This window comes from Strigops habroptila, chromosome W, assembly GCF_004027225.2.
Source record: "Strigops habroptila isolate Jane chromosome W, bStrHab1.2.pri, whole genome shotgun sequence".
In the NCBI taxonomy this organism is placed as follows: Eukaryota; Metazoa; Chordata; class Aves; order Psittaciformes; family Psittacidae; genus Strigops; species Strigops habroptila.
In genome coordinates, this window is record NC_044301.2 from 18,210,029 (window position 1) to 18,224,584 (window position 14,556).

Here is a 14,556-nt window from a genome sequence, read left to right on the forward strand (position 1 = left end):
AAAAGGAAAAGAACTTCAATGAGTGGCTATTTAAACACAAACTGCACATTTAATAATTTCTAGAAAACATGAATGAAGCTGGTATGTGGAGCAGTTCTTCAGAAACGCACGCTTTGTGCATCTTTGAACGTTGATTTCCAACTGAACATCAGGAGACACTTTCTCACTGTGAGGGTGACCGAGCGCTGGCACAGGTTTCCCAGAGAGATTGTGGAGTCTCCATCCTTGGAGATATTCAAAAGCAGTCTGGACATGGTCTTGAGTGGCCCTGCTTGAGCAGAGGGTTTGGACCAGGTGACCTCCAGAGCCCCCATCCCACCTTGACCATCCTATGATACTTTTTTCTCCCCCCCCCCCCCAGCTCATTCAAACTTAGCATTTTAAGCTTATTCTGTTTGTATTTCTCTTCCTTTCTGTCCAGGCTGGAGAAACAAACAAGCAAAGTATTAAGGTTTTGGGATAAGCTTTTTCCTAGGGAAATGCAATGTGCATGTAAAGCCTCTCCAGTGTCTGTCCAGCCACATTTGACAAAGGAGCAAAAGAGTCAAAGTCGTTGTCAGGGTTATGCCCTCTGACACCTCCCCCACCCCTTAAAGTGTCGTGAAAACAGGGGCAGGTTGAGGAGGAAGAGACAGTCCGTGTCTCAGCAGCAGGAGTAGCTTCAGTTGGGGTTTGCACCTTTGGGGTCTCCTGAGAGGCAGACCACAGAAGTGAGATCTCCCTCATTCCCTGAGCGCTGCCTAGGTGTTCTTGACTGATGTGAGCAAGAGTCTGCTCTGCCCTGGCCAGCAGAATGACAGTGACCTTGCTCCAGGGCTTCTTGCAGAACCTCTTCTGGAAGTTTGGATTCACATTCAATCTCAGATGCTCAGGTAACATGTAATTTTATACTGATTTGGTGCAGCCAACAGAGTGTGTATTGCCCATTTCAGTTTTTGAAATGCTTATTCCGAAACAGCATTGAGTCACAGATTTCTTTTTCTTCCATGTTTCTAGGGAAAGGAAGGCTGAAGTGTGGAATTAAGCAGTGGGCTAGTGGTGACCTCACTAAACAAATCATCAATGTCCTTCTAGAACAGTTCATGCAGGACTTACTTTGCTTCTGCAGATGAAGAATGCTGGAACTTTAAAGGAATCCTGTTGACATATTTTAATTGTTAATTGTGAAGCTAAAATAATGGTTTGCAGCTAAAACTGAAAATATCTCCGTCATTGTTTTTATTGAAATAAGTTTTCATTCTTTTCCTGTTGCAATTGTTTCAATTAATTACTTCAGTCAGTGGCAGTGTGAGTGAATACCTCAGCAGTTATATTCTGTTAGGAGTTCTGTTGTATTTTAAACAAGGCCTCTTGTCAATCCAAAGGCTACAAGGCATGTCTGGGGGTGAATTCTTCTTTTGATGGGGAATTGTAGCTCAGTGTTCCCTGCAAGACCTTTCTGCCTCTGGGCTGCTCTCTCCTGTCTGTGCTTCCATGTGCTGCTGTTCCTAGGATAACTCATCCCTCTGTGACACTCCTGTCACTTGTCTCTGTTTCCATGTGTTTTCCATCAGGCAGAGGGGCTTTTTTGAGAGATTAAATGTCTCTATATAATGAACTACCTGTGTGCAAGCCTAGCTTCATGTTTTAAGAGTTTTAATGTTGTCATAAGAATGCATGCAGAGGCTAATTTTCTTACTGTTATCAATTTTTTTATATATATATTCCTAGTTGTGGAAATGTGACCCTTCACTGAACACCAGAGGCCGGTGTGTCAGGGGCTGATGTAGTTTGCCCAGTCCCTTTTCATTTCACACCTTCCATTAATGCAGTTATGTTTCCTGAGCCTGCATCTGTACAGGAGCTGTTAGACCTTCTCTTGTGTGGCACACGCAGTGCATTTTGCAGTGTGATGCTCTGTGCTCCAGCTTTCCTGTGTAGCAAAATCCGGAAATAAATTGAACTCATTTAATCTATTTTTATTAGCTTGTACAAGGAGGGTGTGAAGGGAAAAGCTGCTGTGTCTGGCTGGGCATCACTTCTAGTTCTGACAAACACCAGCCCATGTCCCCAGGAAGTGGAAGGTGATTTTGTCATCTGCAGTGCAGGGGAGCAGTGCGGCTCTGCATTCTCCCAGGTGCTGATCCGGGGTGTGTTCCCAGAGCAGCTCCAGACTTGGTTTTTATATTTGAAGACCACCTGTAGCAAGGGGCAAAACTGACTTGCTGGTTCATAGGTGGTCCTGTGAGCTCCGGGGGGTGTGTGTGGTGCTGAGCCTAGAGGAAGGAGCACATCCAAGCCTTGGCACCTCTTCCGTGTTCTTGTGGTCTTGGATGCACACCGCATGTGTGTGTGCATGGATGTGCAGCAAAGCAAGGTGAACCCCCATGGCCTTCCTCCTCCTCCCCTGGGGCTGGGCTGTGGGAAGGGGCAGTCCCCTCTGCCAGTGACATCCCTGATGCCTGCTCCATGCCATGCTGTACGTGCCACCTTCTCACAAGAAAACTTTGTCCTGACAGACTCCAGTGCTGGATTTAGACATGTTTTTATTTAAAGGTATTTATTTAAAGATATTTTTTATTTAGGTAGATTTTAAAGATTTTTTTATTTAGCAAGATTTCTTTGTTGAAAATTTATATATAATTTGCACTTCAAATTGTTAGAAATCAATACAAGAACAGTTCACACTGCTCCTTTGCTTAGCCTTCATCTTCCATCTCTGCCATCATTTATGTACCATATTAATTGTAATCACTTACACTGTAGCTGGGAATGACCAGAGCTTGGTTTAGTGAATTTTAGTATGGGAGTGACCCCCCCGTGGAGCTGCTCCAGCAAGGATGAACCCCAAGGACAAGCAGGAGCTTCAGCTTCCAGCAAGTCCATGTCCTCCCAGCAAGGCTGTCAGTGACAGCACCAGTGGGTTTCTGCTATGGGCACATCAGCAGGAAGCATCATCAGAAACCGCAGAGCAGCATCCATATGACCCAGTACTGACCATCACTGCCAGTGCAGGCTGCTTCAAGAGTGAGACCTGGTGGCACTCAAAGCTCCAAGACACCAAGCCCAGAGCAAGCTGAGCCAGGGTGGCCCATGGCTGGGCTTTGCTGTCCCTCCTTACGCATGGTCAGTCACTTGGCTCATGGCTGCGATGCTGCTGAGCCCTTTCCAGTCCCTTACAACACAAACCAGTCTGTGAGTCTGTGATCCCAACCCCAGCTTGGAACCAGAATATGTCGCGGCTGCATCTGTGGCATGTTCTCACCCCAGCCTTGCCATGGGCATCTCCCCAGGATGTTTGGTCGTGCTGGGAAATGCAGAGGGTGCAAGGCTGGGTCCCCACAGCTCCAGCACAGCAGGGCTGGACTAGGGGACAGCTCAGGGCAGGAAGCCCACCTGGGACCCTCCTCACTCAGGGATGGACTCATGCCTGGTGCTGCTGCCCCAGGAGCCACACAGGGATGTCCTGCAAGGCAGGATGGGTGAAACATGGGGACTGGCTTAGTGTTAGAGACAGCTCATGGGCTGGATGAGAGCTGATGTGGAGGAGCTCCAGGGGCCCCAGCTCAGCCTTGAGCTCCCCCAGGTGCAGAAAACTTCTGGGCTTCTCTCCACTGCTTGTCTGGTCTGGTTTGCGCCTCACATATACACTGCTCCCGGGGCTCAGCTTTCACTGTTTGGCAGGTTTAACTGCATAACAATTGCAGCATCGTGTGCCTGCAGAGTGATCCACAATAAAACCCCAGGTAGGTGAGTCTGTTCCTGCCCTGAAGAGCCAGGGCGGAGCCGTGTCCTCCTCTCCCAGCACAACATGGGGGCTTCTTGGTTGAGCAGGGGCCTTCGGTGGTGAGGATGCCCGTGTTTCACCCATTCTGCCTTGCAGGACGTCCTTGTGTGGCTCCTGGTGCAGCAGCACCAGGCATGATGCTCACATGATGAGATTGGCACCATTCCATGTTCCTGCTGTGAACAGGTCCTGCCACCTTACGATTGTACGCATGCATGCAAGTTACAGGCAACAAAATCAACTCGGAAGAACAGTCTCAAAAAGAGGAAAATGGCAAAACATGATGACACCCATCTCCAGCTATGCAGGGCTCCTGCAGAAACAGAGGATATAAATAAACTGTTCCCCATGTTCAGCAGAGACAGGACAAGGAACAACACATTTAAACTGTAGCACAGGCACTTTATATTCCAGATTACAGTAGCAACAGCTAGGCATGATAGCAAATTGCCTGGACAAACTGTAGCAGCTTCTAAGACTATCCCAACAAACACAGTAGGGGAGGTTTAGGCAGGGCTGGGGAAGGGAATGGTGCGTCTCAGCCTCTGCTATCTCCTTTAGAAGAGGGTATAAAAATCCCAGGAAGCTTTGAGTTCTATGCAAGATTTACAGGTACCTTTACCGCTTTGTGTTAGACTAGTCTAACAAGGAGGAATTGGTCTGTGGTGGCCCACCCCGATCATCTACAATGAGGAACTGGTCTGCGGCGGTCCACTCCTGATAGTCCACTAACTTCCTCTATTTTCTGGAAGTGTTTACTGAGGTGACAACGAAGAAGGAAGGGGAGGAGGAAAATCTCCACAGATGGAGATGATTAGTTTGACTCGGAGATGGTCCACACACGGACCACGCGGTGGCATGTGTTGGATGGGTCTAACAATGTGGAATTGGTCCATGGTGGACCACCCCGATCATTTAAAATGAGTGTGCGCAGCAAAGAGCCAACAAGGCCACTCCTCCTGGCGCAGGCTGGCCCCCTGAGTCAGGATGAGTCTGCACTTTTGAACAGACAAAAGCCCAGGGTTCAGGAGAGACGGAGAGGCAGATCCAGCTACCACCAAGGTTGACGTTACCTCCGCGGGGACGCCCGCTAACGTAGTGCCTGCCACCTCATCTCTTCACGATGCACCTCGGAGCTGGCCTCTTGGTCACTGGACAAGCATGTGGATCAGTAAAAATCTGTGCCTATAACTATTTTAGATTTTGTAATAAACTTTTTAGCAGTTTTGTGTGTGTGTGTGCATGGCTTACGTTCTTCTCCACCCGGAATCCTTCGATCCCTGGAACATGCTTATTTAAGAAGCAGCATATTGCAGTTGTGCAGAGAATAATTTTCAAGACTCATAAGCACACTGTTTTGCAAACAACACACAAAAGACTTTTGTGCATATTTTTCCTACTCTACCAAGGTAGGGGTCATAGGAACAAAGGAAGGAAAGCTCCCATGAAGCAGGCAGGGGCTATATTTTAGCTCTGTATGTCTGCTAACAGAAGAGCAGCTTACAATATGTGGAACGCCCATCTCGTTGTCTACAACTACTTGCAGAGCTTACCCATTATGATATCCTCCAGATTCCCAACAACCGCATCAAACTGCCTCAGAGAAGGAGGAGCTGAAAGCAAAGAAAGACCATACTGCATAAAGGTATAATTCAAGCACAGCAGAAATAAAAGCTTAGAAGTTAAAATTAAAAAGTGTTAATAAAAGCTTAAGCACAAATAAGCCCAATAATTACAAGATAACTGAATAATTTCCTAGTTTCAACCTACAAAATAATCCATGGTACTGATGATAAGACTGCTTCATGGGATTCTCATCAGGTCTCTATTTCCCCTAATAAGGTGCCTAATTGAAAAAACAAAAATGTTGTTTTACTGGTATTGCTGAAAAAGTAATTCTAGTTCTGGTGCAGAAGGATGTAAAGAGTGTAATTAGAAGAGAAGAAATTAAGCATTTTCCAACCCACAAATCACAGCTGCTACCACAAGCATTTCTTCTGCTCTCTTCCCTGTGTAAACTCTACATGGTGATCGGAGAACTCTAGACACTCTAGAGAATATTTTGAAATACTTCGTCTTGTGGAACCACTTAAACTCAATGTATACACAAATATCATACAACAGAAGCAATTTAAAAATTTTTCTTATGCAAGAAACATCCCTACACACTACAAGTAAATGGCATAATTGCCTATGCTCATTCTACTGTGAGCAAATCATAGAATCATAGAATCATGGAATAGTAAGGGTTGGAAAGGACCTTAAGATCATCTAGTTCCAACCCCCCTGCCATGGGCAGGGACACCTTGCACTAAACCATGTGGTCCAAGGCTCTGTCCAACCTGGCCTTGAACACCGCCAGGGATGGAGCATCCACAACCTCCCTGGGCAACCCATTCCAGTGCTTCACCACCCTCACTGTAAAGAACTTCTTCCTTATATCTAATCTAAACTTCCCCTGTTTAAGTTTGAAGCCATTACCCCTTGTCCTACCACTACAGTCCCTAAGGAAGAGTCCCTCCCCAGCATCCTTGTAGACCCCCTTCAGATACTAGAAGGCTGCTCTGAGGTCACCACGCAGCCTTCTCTTCTCCAGGCTGAACAGCCCCAACTCTCTCAGCCTGTCTTCATATGGGAGGTGCTCCAGCCCTCTTATCATCCTCGTGGCCCTCCTCTGGACTCGCTCCAACAGCTCCATGTCCTTTTTATGTTGAGGACACCAGAACTGTATGCAGTACTCCAAGTGAGGTCTCACAAGAGCAGAGTAGAGGGGCAGGATCACCTCCTTCGACCTGCTGGTCACGCTTCTTTTGATGCAGCCCAGGATACGGTTGGCTTTCTGGGCTGCAAGCGCACACTGCTGTCTCATGTTAAGCTTCTCATCAACCAACACCCCCAAGTCCTTCTCTGCAGGGCTGCTCTGAATCTCTTCTCTGCCCAGCCTGTAGCAGTGCCTGGCATTGCCCTGACCCAGGTGTAGGACCTTACACTTGGCTTGGTTAAACTTCATAAGGTTGGCATCAGCCCACCTCACAAGCATGTCAAGGTCCCTCTGGATGGCATCCCTTCCCTCCAGCGTATCAACCGAACCACACAGCTTGGTGTCGTCAGCAAACTTGCTGAGGGCGCACTCAATCCCACTGTCCATGTCGCCAACAAAGATGTTGAACAGGACCGGTCCCAACACCAATTCCTGAGGGACACCACTCGTTACAGGTTTCCAACTGGACATCGAGCCATTTACCTCAACTCTTTGTGTGCGGCCATCGAGCCAGTTCTTTATTCACTGAGGGGTCCATCTATCAAATTGATGTCTCTCCAATTTAGAGACAAGGATGTCATGCGGGACAGTGTCGAACGCTTTGCACAAGTCCAGGTAGATGACGTCAACTGCTCTGCCCCTGTCCATCAGTTCCGTGGCTCCATCATAGAAGGCCACCAAATTGGTCAGGCAGGATTTCCCCTTAGTGAAGCCATGTTGGCTGTCACCAACCACCTCGTTGTTTTTCATGTGCCTTAGCATGTTTTCCAGGAGAAACTGTTCCAAGATTTTGCCAGGCACAGAGGTGAGACTGACTGGTCTGTAGTTCCCCGGGTCTTCCACCTTCCCCTTCTTGAAAATGGGGGTTATATTACCCTTCTTCCAGTCATCGGGAACTTCACCTGACTGCCAGGATTTTTCGAATATGATGGACAGTGGCTTAGCAACTTCATTCGCCAGCTCCTTCAGGACCCGTGGATGGATTTCATCAGGTCCCGTGGACTTGTGCATGTTCAGGTTCTTAAGATGGTCTCGAACCTGATCCTCTCCTACAGTGGGCCCAAGGTCTTCATTTTCACAGTCCCTGCATTTGCTTTCCAAGACTTTCGTGGTGTGGTCAGAGCATTTGCTGGTGAAGATGGAGGCAAAGAAGTCATTAAGAACCTCAGCCTTCTCCAAATCCATGGTAGCCAGTTCTCCTGATAGCTTCCGGAGAGGGCCCATGTTGTCCCTAGTCTGTCTTTCCTTTGCTACGTACCTATAGAATCCTTTCCTGTTATCTTTCACATCCCTTGCCAAACTTAATTCTAGCTGGGCCTTAGCTTTCCTAACCTGGTCCCTAGCTTCCCGGGCAATGCTCCTATATTCTTCCCAGGCCACCTGTCCTCGCTTCCACCTTCTATAAGCTTCTTTTTTCCCTCTAAGTTTCCTCAGCAGCTCCTTGTCCATCCATGGAGGTCTCCTGGCCCTCCTGCTGCACTTTCTTCTAGTCGGGATGCAACACTCCTGAGCACGTAGCAGGTGATCCTTGAATATCGACCAGCAGTCTTGGGCCCCCCTGCCCTCTAGGACTATATCCCATGAAACCTTACTAAGCAGGTTCCTGAAGAGGCCAAAGTCTGCTTTCTTGAAGTCCAGGGCAGTTAGCTTGCTGCATGCTCTTCTCACTGTCCTGAGGATCTCAAACTCAACCATCTCGTGATCACTTCAGCCAAGGCTGCCCTGGAGCATCACATTTCCAACCAGTCCCTCCCTGTTGGTGAGCACGAGGTCAAGCATGGCACCTCTCCTTGTCGGCTCCTCTATTGCTTGAAAGAGGAAGTTGTCTTTCACACAATTGAGGAACCTCCTGGATTGCTTGTGCCAGGCCGTACCGTCCCTCCAACAGATGTCAGGATGGTTGAAGTCCCCCATGAGGACAAGGGCCTGCGAGCGTGAGGCTGCTCCTATCTGTCTGTAGAGCGCTTCATCCACAGAGTCCTCTTGATCAGGCGGCCTGTAACAGGTCCCCACCATAATGTCGCCCATTGCTGTTTTCCCTTTGATCCTGACCCACAAACACTCTGTTACCTCATCACCCGTCCCCAGACAGAGTTCCATACTCTCTAGCCTATCACTGACATAGATAGCAACGCCCCCTCCCCGTCTGCCTGGCCTGTCTTTTCTAAACAGCCTGTAACCTTCCATTCCAACACTCCAGTCATAGGAGCCATCCCACCATGTTTCTGTGATACCAATGACATCATATTCCCGTAGCCTTGCACACATCTCTAATTCCTCTTGCTTGTTCCCCATACTACGGGCGTTTGTATAGAGGCACCTTAGCCGAGCTCCAAATGCAGCCGACTCAATGGCTGGGGCAGCTGGAACATCTCTACATGGCTCCAAGCACTTATTACAGGTGCTGGCAACTGACCAGGAGTGTTGGGATGGATCAATGCTCCCCTCCCCCAACACATCTTGTTTAAAGCTGCCTTGACCAGCCTGGCAAGCCTCCTACCGAAACAGCTCTTCCCCTTCTTTGTCAGACCAGCTCCACCAGCCTCCAGTAGATCTGGCCTCCCAAATGGAGCCCCATGTTCTAAATAGCCAAACCCCTGACTATGGCACCACCATTCTAACCATTTATTAACCTGCCAAACGCGCCTAGCTTTTTTAAGGTCCTCCCCTTTGTCCTGGAGAATCGATGAAAAAACTATCATCTGAGCTCCAGAGCCCCTAACCACCTCTCCCAGGGCTCTGTAGTCCTTCTTAATGTCCTCCAGGCTACTGCTATCTATATCTCTAGCACCCACATGGACCACTAGAAGGGGGTAATAGTCAGCAGGACTTACTAGAGCAGGCAGCCTCTCAGCAACATCCCTGATCCGAGCCCCTGGCAGGCAACACACCTCCCTCGAGACTGGATCAGGCCGGCAGATGAGTGCCCCTGTGCCTTTCAAAGTAGAGTCCCCTACTACTATGACCCTCTGCTTTTTCCTGGAGGCACCAGTAGTGATCCTCTTGACTGGTGCATCAGCAGGATGCTCATTAGGTGTGGTGGGTGCTTTCTCATTAGCCCCCTGCAGAAGTGCGAAGCAGTTCTGGGTGGGGACATCAGATTTAGGAGGAAGCCCCTTGTTGTTAATTGTCCTCTTCCTCCTTTTTTTGTTAGTTTTTCTCGTAACTAATTCCCAGCTTCCTGGGTTGCTGCCCTCCTTCTTTCCTATGTGAGCAATGCTGGACGTTTGCGGCCCCTGCACAGTTTGGGCCTGGAGCAAGCAGCCCAGCTTCCTCTCAGCTTCCTTGGCATCTTTTAGCTCTCCAACAGCCTCCCGCAGCTCAGCCACCTGCTGCAGGAGGACCTCCACTAGGGCGCACCGAGTGCAGCCCTGTCCATTGTGCACCCTCGCCTCAAGAGACCAGTCGAGGCACTCTCTACACTCCGAGGTCTGCGCCACAGCCTCCCCTCTCATCGGCTCTGTCTGGGTGCCTACGCTGGCCACCGCCGGGGCAGAGCTCCCAGAGCGGGCCCGGGCCCTGGTCCTGATGCGAGTGCTCGCTGCTCGCTGCCCGCTGCCCGCTGCCCGCTCGCCCTGCCTGCGCAAACTGCCGCGCCGCGCTCCTAGTCGCTCGCGCTCCCTGGGATGGGTTTTTCCCCACTGAGGGCTGGTGCCGTCACTCCTGGCATCGCCCCCTGTGAGTCAGCTGCTCGCGTGAGCTGAGCTGCCGGCTCCTGGGCAAGTCCTGTCGAGGACTTGAGGCTCCCTCGGTCGCTCTTGCCGCTCTGAACTGAGGCTCCTGGACGCTGTGCTTCCCCTCGCTCCGGTGTTAAAGGCGTCCTCTCTGGAGATACTCACCTCGGCAATTATAAAATTAATTTTAATATAAAATTAAATCCCATTATGGATCTGAAGTAATCCAGGGAAGAAACCTTTGGTACCAGCATCACAGGAGTCTGGATTCCTCCGCTAAATCTATTACTGCATGGCTTGTTGCAGCCACAGTAAATCCACAGGATCTCCTTGGCATTCACAGCTCATCTTTAGTGGGGGATAAACTCTTCCCTATATTCTCCAGGAGATGAAAGACAGGGTTTTTTTCACACAAGAAACAAGAATCATAGGACATTTGTCTTTAAGAAAAAAAATTAGCTTTGAACAGCAAAAGTACCATTTAAATTAAATTAAAAGCCTCTCTCTCTTTAGTAAATAGAGCAGAACACTCAGGCTAAGTTTTAAAAAACTCGTTACAGTTATTTTTCTAGTGAAATTAATACAACAACAGTTTAACCAACCATAATGAGCCATAGGGCTTATTCTGACCAGGAAAAACGAAAAGCTGCATTTCTGATCTGTTAAACCTTGGGAGATGAGCAAAGCCAAGGCAAGGGACTGGAAAAGGCTTTTTTTTCCACCAGAGGGCACAACGCCACCAGGAGAGCAGCTGGCACAGAACAGTCGAAACACAGTGTACCATGAGCATCAAGCTTAGGGCTTCAGGCAACAGGGCTCATCGCTTCCAACTTACATGCAAGGACAGGAGACTTTGCTATGGATAATTTCCACTCTTTCCCCCCCTCCAAGTAAGCACTACTACTAGTTTTATAGCTTAACAGCAACAGAAAATTTAAAGTATTAAACCTTGTAAGGCAAATAATGGAATTTTATCTGTTTCCAAACAGCAGCAATTCCAACTCTCTACACAACACGTGTATCTGCATACCTGAAGAAACACATGCTCACCAATTTTGTGGTTTAAGCCTCTGTCTCCTCATCATGCACAACTAGGCCAGCATGACCTGGGCTGCTGCAGCAGCCCCAGCATGTGGCCATTTGTGACAGTCTGTACACTGAAAGAACAAAATCAGAAGAGTATGCCAGCCAAATGTGGGGCAAAGCAGTGTCTTGGCATCTATCAGTGTAAAATTTGGTTGAGGTCATAGAATCCCAGACTGGTTTGGGTTGGAAGGGACCTTAAAGCTCATTCAGTTCCAACCCCCTGCCATGGGCAAGGACACCTTCCACTAGAGCAGGTTGCTCCAAGCCCCATCCAACCTGGCCTTGAACATTGCCAGGGATGGGGCAGCCACAGCTTCTCCGGGCAACCTGTGCCAGCGCCTCAGCACCCTCACAGGGAAGAACTTCTGCCTAAGAGCTCATCTCAATCTCCCCTCTGTCAGGTTAAAGCCATTCCCCTTGTCCTGTCCCTACAGGCCCTTGTCCAAAGCCCCTCTCCAGGTTTCTTGTAGCCCCTTTAGGCACTGGGAGCTGCTCTAAGGTCTCCCCTTAAGGAGCCTTCTCTTCTCCAGGCTGAAAAAGCTCAGCTTTCTCAGCCTGTCTCCAGAGCAGAAGTCAGCTGTAAATGGTCTCAAATATCTAGAAGGAGCATATTCAAACACAGAGGAATAGTTTCTTCTTAGAATCTGATATAAGACAACATATGCTCTTGAAAAGGAGAGAGAAATTTTGATTTTAAAGTGAACAAAAAAAAAAATAAATTTAGCCTTACAGTGCTTATTTTGATCACTCAGCCAGAACTATCCAGTGCTACACTCATTGCAGTTACATTTAGTTTGACTTCACCTAAACTCCGAACTGATGCTATTCCCTCCTGGAACTTTGCATTCTGCACCCTTGTTCTCATTAGAGGCAGAATTTGCTAACCAGTGGGGAGTAAATTCATTTGTGTAATTATATTCATATGAAGAGTTTTTAACTAGTAGTAAGCTTATTGAAAATCTGGTCCAGATCATAGCATACTCACATGGCTACATCAGTTTTCTTCATTAGAATCCTCCATTGTTCCTGCATACCCAGGCTGAAGAAGTGACAATCTCACAGCCATTAGCGGTTATTTCTTCTTATTAGAAAAATGCTAAGAAATAACATGTGACTTGTCATTAATACAAATTCAATTTGTATTAAGTTACCAAAACGCTTCTCAAACAGTGAATTTTTAGAGGTAGGAATTTCAAAATCATGTTCTTCCAAAGTTACTGCTACTTCTTTTCTGTAATAACCCTAGTTCTTTAAGAACTGTCTCTGCCTCCTCAGAGAACAGGCTCAGAAGCGCACACAACTGCAGTTACTCTCCATAAAGGGGTTTCAGGTGACCTTTACATCTTTCATGGTTTAAGCCCAGCTGGTAACTCAGAACCACGCAGCCACTCACTCACTCCCCCCCTTCTTCCTCCCCCTGCTTCTGGAGGGATGGAGAGGAGAATCGAAAGAATGTAACTCAGCTCCCACGGGTTGAGATAAGAACAGTCCCATAACTAAGGTATAGTACAAAACTACTACTACCACCCCCACCACTAATAATAATGATAAGGGGAATAACAAGAGGAGAGGATACAATTGCTCATCACCCACCAACCGATACCCAGTCCGACCCGAGCAGCGATCTGGGCCTTCCAGGTAACTCCCCCCAGTTTATATACGGGGCATGACGTGCCCTGGTATGGAATACTCTTTTGGCTAGTTTGGGTCAGGTGTCCTGTCTCAGCTTCCTCCCAGCTTCCCCTCCTCCCTGGCAGAGTATGAGACTGAGAAAGTCCTTGGTCAGAGTAAACATTACTTAAAACAGCTAAAAACATCGGTGTTATCAGCACTGTTCCCAGACTAAAGTAAAAACATAGCACTGCACCACCTACTAAGGAGAAAAATGAGTGCTACTGCTGAACCCAGGACAGTATCCACCCCTTATTCCATACCATTCACGTCATGCTCAGATCCCACATTTCTCAATATACCATCACTTTTGTCTCATATATATACACACACACAAAGAGATATATCATTACTTAGTCCATGGACCAACCCCTATAAAGTTGCTGAATTCATCCAGTCCATGATGTCAGGCTCCATTTCTTGGAAGAGACTTTCAGAGCAGGAGAGACGGTGTGTAGAGTTGGATTGTTGCCTGCTGAAGACACCACTGAACTTGTCTGGTCACTGCTGAGCTTGTCTGGTTTCGTCCAAGTTCATTCTTTGTTGGGGTGATGATCGGAGGGAAGTCAGGGTCAGTCGCTGGTAACCTGAAGACATCTAGCTGTTGGGCTATAAAAGTGTTATGTAGCAGGCAACAGCATACATGAGACAGGAAAGCACAAAATGAAAAATTATCTTCTGTAAATAAGTAAACTCAGTTTCGTTTTATGGTTACGGGATGTTGAGCTTGGTGGTTTTGAACAATAGAAAGGAGTAAGTAACAGAAATGAGGTTTCACAATAACCAGCTGTCCTGGGTTCAGCTATAGCAGTCATTTTTCTCCTGCTTAGTAGCTGGTGCAGTGCTGTGTTTTTTAACTTTCAGCCTGGGAACAACACTGATAACACTGATGTTTTTAGTTGTTGCTAAGTAATGTTTACTCCGACCAAGGACTTTCTCAGTCTCATGCTTTACCAGGGAGGAGGGGAAGCCGGGAGGAAGCAGAGACAGGACACCTGACCCAAACTAGCCAAAGGGGTATTCCATACCACAGCACGTCATGCCCAGTATATAAACCGGGGGGAGTTACCCGGAAGGCCCAGATCACTGCTCGGGTCGGGCTGGGTATCGGTCGGCGTGTGGTGAGCAATTGTATCCTCTCCCCTTGTTATTTCACTAATCGTTATTATCATTGGTGGTAGCAGTAGTGGTTTTGTGTTATACCTTAGTTGCGGGACTGCTCTTATCTCAACCCGTGGGAGTTACATTCTTCCCATTCTCCTCCCCATCCCTCCGGGAGCGGGCGGAGGAAGAAGGGGGGGGGGGAGTGAGCGAGCGGCTGTGTGGTTCTGAGTTACCGGCTGGGCTCAAACCACGACAGTTCTTTTTGGCGCCCAACGTGGGGCATGAAAGGTTGAGATAACGACAGATCTGACCAGAGTGTGTTTAATCATATTTGTGATAAGCATTCATTGTTACTACTCGTCACAATGGTGATTATTTGGCTCTCAGACTTGTTGCGCTTGATCTCAGAATTTCAGCATGTTGTACCTTACTTACAGCCACTATTTGCTGTTTTAGTGTTTATCGGCTGGGGGGCCTGGGCTAAGGTTCTTGTT